The 6,000-nt window shown below is 47.9% G+C and overlaps 1 protein-coding gene across 3 annotated transcripts in view; it reads right to left on the minus strand.

Annotated features, from left to right (window-relative positions):
- Window positions 1–6,000, minus strand: part of fmn2b (formin 2b) — an 87,910-nt gene that overhangs the window by 67,859 nt on the left and 14,051 nt on the right. The gene's annotated exons all lie outside the window — the stretch shown is intronic.

Here is a 6,000-nt window from a genome sequence, read left to right on the forward strand (position 1 = left end):
CCCAAACACCTTTTAAAGAAGAAAAAAATCATCACTGACTTTCAAAGCTGCGACAGAAACGACTTTCCACTTCGAGGACCTTGATAGAAATGTAGTGGAGTAAAGAGGACGATATTTGTCTTTCAGATGGAGTGAAGTTAAAGTCAGAAGATTACAGAAAAAATAATACTCCAGTAAAGAACAGAGACTCAAACAGTGAACTTCAGTACAGGACTCGAGTAAATGAGCTGAGGGACGGTCCAGCTCTGAGAAAACTTTAGATTAGAATAATAGATATTAGAGGATGTTGCAGTGATTACAGTGAAGTTATATTTCAGTCTAGTGTCCAGATCGGAACACATTAAACCAACACTGGCACGCACTCACACACACTCACACCCACTCACAGGTCACTGCAGTAACATCACAAACGAAGCACATCTGATGTAAACTCATCCTCTGACCTCAAGCCAGCTCATTAATACTTAAACTCATTCGGCTTACACTCAAACTCGTGCATCAGGACTGGAGGAGATTTCCCTGCACTCAGAAGTTTTGACTGGGAATAAACAGCGCCTCCAACAGGCCAGCATGAGCAACACGAAGTGTGTGTGTGTTTGTGTGTGTGTGGTCATGTTTTTGTGACATATGAGGACCCAAATGTGTGTAATGCCATGGGTATGACACAGGTATTACAGGAGAGGGTGAAATATGAGGACATTACCCATGGCCCCACTTTACAAAAGGCTTATAAATCACACAGGAGGAGTTTTTATGAGAAAGTAAAAATGCAGAATGTTTCCTGTGTGTGTGTGTGTGTGTGTGTGTGTGTGTGTGTGTGTGTGTGTGTGACATATGAGGACACAGATGTGTATAATGCCATGGGTATGACACAGGTATTACAGGAGAGGGTGAAATATGAGGACATTACCCATGGCCCCACTTTACAAAAGGCTTATAAATCACACAGGAGGAGTTTTTATGAGAAAGTACAAATGCAGAATGTTTCCTGTGTGTGTGTGTGTGTGTGTGTGAGTGTGTGTGTGTGTGTGTGTGTGTGTGTGTGTGTGTGTGGCAAGCATCTCTCATTTTCGGTTAAAGTAATAAAAACTAAAACAACTGAAATCAAAATAATAAACAGTAAATGACTACTGTAAAGTTTACTGTAAATCACTGTCATCTAAAACCTCTTCGAGCTCGGGTCAGGATCAGGACAGGATCAGAGCCAGGATCAGGATCAGGACCGGATCAGAGCCAGGATCAGGATCAGGATCAGGACCGGATCAGAACCAGGATCAGGATCAGACCTGCTCAAGCTAAGATCAGGATCAGAACCAGGATCAGACCTGTTCGAGCTCAGATCAGGATCAGGACCGGATCAGGATCAGGATTAGAACCATGATCAGAACCAGGATTAGGATCAGGATCAGACCTGCTCAAGCTCAGATCAGGATCAGGATCAGAACCATGATCAGAACCGGATCAGGATCAGAACCAGATCAGGACCAGGATTAGGATTAGACCTGTTCAAGCTTGGATCAGGATCAGACCTGCTCGAGCGCTCTGTGATGGACAGTCCGGCCCGTGTCTCCTCTGTCCTCCAGACCGCAGATGAAGTCCAGAACCAGCCCCAGATCCGGCCCGGCGGAGCTCAGGACGGGTGAGGACCGAACCGCCTCCATCCTCTCATCGCCATGGCAACAAGCACACGCGCAGTGAACACGCATGCACGTCTTGGGGCTTTGGGTTTCCATACTAAACCTCAGACGCACGACTCTGCTGACACACACTCGAGCAGAAACACACACACACACACACACACACACACACACACACACACACACACACACACACTCACGCTGTCCTGATCCGGCCAAATCACTGCAGTGCTGACGGCCCAGAGCCACAGCAGAGGCCATCCGCTCCATCACCACAACATCCTGCAGTGAGATCAGGTTACTCTCTCTCTCTCTCACACACACACACACACTCCCTCTCTCCCACTGGAGAATAACATTATTCACTGAGTGACGTCAAACACCAACGATAAGCCAATCAGAGAGCCCCGATTTGCATGAGCCCAGCCAGGACTCTAAATAAGTAATGAACACACACTTTAGGCTCACTGCATCCCTTCACACACACACACACACACACACAGACACAGGACACACACAGACAGAGACACGGGACACACACAGACAGAGACACGGGACACACACAGACAGAGACACGGGACACACACAGACAGAGACACGGGACACACACAGACAGAGACACGGGACACACACAGACAGAGACACGGGACACACACACACACACAGAGACACGGGACACACACACGCAGACACACACACACAGACACAGGGGACACACACAGAGACACGGGACACACACACACAGAGACACCGACACGGGACACGGGACACGGGACACGGGACACGGGACACACACAGACAGACAGACAGACAGAGACACCAACACGGGACACACACACACAGAGACACGGGACACACACACACAGAGACACGGGACACACACACACACACACACACACACACAGACAGACAGAGACACCGACATGGGACGGACACACACACAGGCACCGACACGGGACACACACACACAGAGACAGGGGACACAAAACTGTTTTCTGGCTGTTTTCGAGAATTTACACTAAGATGAGAAAACATGCATAATGCCCATCTCTGGCCCTGATTGGCTGAGCAGTGTCTCTTAGCCACGCCCTCATTATCTGTAGTTGTCTCTGAGACTGGAAGAGTTTGGTGTGTGTTGTTCATGTGGAGGAGACGTTGTTTTCACTGCGTGTCAAGAGATTCAGATATGCTAATGAGTGCTTGCTTTCTGACCAATCACAGCAGAGCAGCTCAGAGAGGCGGGGCTTAGAAAGACAGAGAGCTGAGATGCATGAGAGCCGGCTTTAGGAGACTCACGGCTAGGTCTGGTGCGATAGTCAATAAATCAATTAAATCACACGATAAAAAGAATTAGCACAATCATTTTTCCAGCCGCAATAATTTCCATTTGCATACTTGTTTGTTTTCCTCGTCTCTCTCGTTGACTGCGCCTCGTCGGTTTGGGGAGGAGTTTAAACTCGACTGAGGCGTGAGGAGACGTCAGGCTCGGCCAGATCCGTCTGGAACTCGAGGCTCTTCGGTTGTGGAGCCGAACGCAAACGTACAAAATTTGACGTACAAACCGCCAAGTGAAACGGGGTCTTGCTCATTTTAGCCACGCTCGTGCGGACGCGTCGAGTATAAACCAGGCTTAAAGCTACACTGAAGTCGGCAGTTTAATAAATGCAAGTTAATTCTTCAGATCAATCTGTGTGTGCTAAAGGCACATGAGTTCCTGTAGAGATAGCAATACACATTCTGCTTTCGCCAAATAAATGAAAAGCATCATCAGTGTCTTCTCTCTCGGTATCAATCTCACCGAGCTTTCCTCAGAGATGGTCAAGAGATGTGCATGATCACATCATATAACAATTTTCAATATTGTATCCTAAATTGTGGATAATTAAGCTATATATCATATGCTGAAGTACATTTCTGGAGTGATAAAGGGTTAGTTCACCCACAAATGAAATATATATAATTAACTCCTCTCCCTCATGTGATTGGACACCCGTCAGACCTTCGTTCATCTTCAGAACACAGATGAAGATATTTTAGTGTAAAGCTGAGAAAGGCTTCAGATCGGCCTCCATTGGCATTCAGTCCATTCCCACTCACAAGACCCATAAAGGCCCTAAACACATCGACACACAGCCCATCTCACTACAGCGGCTGCACAATCACTTTACAATGACACGAGAATAGTTATTGTGCACAAAAATCAAAATAATAACTTTATCCGGCGAGTTATTGACGTGAACTCGACGCATGCGCGAGAATATGACGCAGCTCCACCATTCATGACCAGAAGAGGAGGAGCGAGACCGACACGGAAGATAACTCGGCGACCCTAAAACCGCGACCCTAAAACCGCGACCCTAAAACCGCGACCCTGTGAGCCTACAACCGCGAGCCTACAACCGCGAGCCTACAACCGTGACCCTACAACTGTGACCCTAAAACCGTGACCCTAAAAACGTGACCCTAAAAACGTGACTCTAAAACCGCGACCCTGCGAGCCTAAAACCGCGACCCTAAAACCGCGACCCTAAAACCGCGACCCTAAAACCGCGACCCTAAAACCGCGAGCCTAAAACCGCGAGCCTAAAACCGCGAGCCTAAAACCGCGACCCTAAAACCGCGACCCTAAAACCGCGACCCTAAAACCGCGAGCCTAAAACCGCGAGCCTAAAACCGCGAGCCTAAAACCGCGACCCTAAAACCGCGACCCTAAAACCGCGACTCTAAAACCGCGACCCTAAAACCGCGACCCTAAAACCGCGACTCTAAAACCACGACCCTAAAACCGCGACCCTAAAACCGCGACCCTAAAACCACGACCCTAAAACCGCGACCCTAAAACCACGACCCTAAAACCGCGACCCTAAAACCGCGACCCTAAAACCGCGACCCTAAAACCGCGACTCTAAAACCGCGACCCTAAAACCGCGACCCTAAAACCGCGACTCTAAAACCGCGACCCTAAAACCGCGACCCTAAAACCGCGACCCTAAAACCGCGACCCTAAAACCGCGACCCTAAAACCGCGACCCTAAAACCGCGACTCTAAAACCGCGACCCTAAAACCACGACCCTAAAACCGCGACTCTAAAACCGCGACCCTAAAACCACGACCCTAAAACCGCGACCCTAAAACCGCGACCCTAAAACCGCGACCCTAAAACCGCGACCCTAAAACCGCGACTCTAAAACCGCGACCCTAAAACCGCGACCCTAAAACCGCGACTCTAAAACCGCGACCCTAAAACCGCGACCCTAAAACCGCGACCCTAAAACCACGACCCTAAAACCGCGACTCTAAAACCGCGACCCTAAAACCGCGACTCTAAAACCGCGACTCTAAAACCGCGACCCTAAAACCGCGACTCTAAAACCGCGACCCTAAAACCGCGACCCTAAAACCGCGACCCTAAAACCACGACCCTAAAACCGCGACTCTAAAACCGCGACCCTAAAACCGCGACTCTAAAACCGCGACTCTAAAACCGCGACTCTAAAACCGCGACCCTAAAACCGCGACCCTAAAACCGCGACTCTAAAACCGCGACTCTAAAACCGCGACTCTAAAACCGCGACTCTAAAACCGCGACTCTAAAACCGCGACTCTAAAACCGCGACTCTAAAACCGCGACTCTAAAACCGCGACTCTAAAACCGCGACTCTAAAACCGCGACTCTAAAACCGCGACCCTAAAACCGCGACTCTAAAACCGCGACTCTAAAACCGCGACTCTAAAACCGCGACTCTAAAACCGCGACCCTAAAACCGCGACTCTAAAACCGCGACTCTAAAACCGCGACTCTAAAACCGCGACTCTAAAACCGCGACTCTAAAACCGCGACTCTAAAACCGCGACTCTAAAACCGCGACTCTAAAACCGCGACCCTAAAACCGCGACTCTAAAACCGTGACCCTAAAACCGCCACTCTAAAACCGCCACTCTAAAACCGCCCCTAATAAACACAATCATCCGCTGCAGTTTTCCTCCGTTTAATTTATTGTTTTTGGTATTTATTCATGTGCATTGTTTGTTAACAGACTGAGAGTCCGTTGCTTTTATTGTTTTGTTCATTTATTGTGGATATTTTAAATGTTTTCGTTTTCAGTGTTAAATAGTCTTTAGAAATAAAAGTTTATTGATCTTTGAAAAGGTGTACCGGTTTTATTAAAAGCCATTATCATTATTTTAGATGAAAATGGTCTCAGAACGACAGTTTTTTCGTTTTGTTTATCTAAATTAATAAATGTTTCGTTAACATTAATTTAAAAAATGTTGTTTTCAGCATGTCAACTTTTGTTTATCACAATCATTTCTCAGCCAGTTTATCGTCCAGCAAAGTGAGTTCTGGTGTCAGGCGTACTC

Source organism: Pseudorasbora parva, chromosome 21 (assembly GCF_024679245.1).
Source record: "Pseudorasbora parva isolate DD20220531a chromosome 21, ASM2467924v1, whole genome shotgun sequence".
Classification (NCBI taxonomy): Eukaryota; Metazoa; Chordata; class Actinopteri; order Cypriniformes; family Gobionidae; genus Pseudorasbora; species Pseudorasbora parva.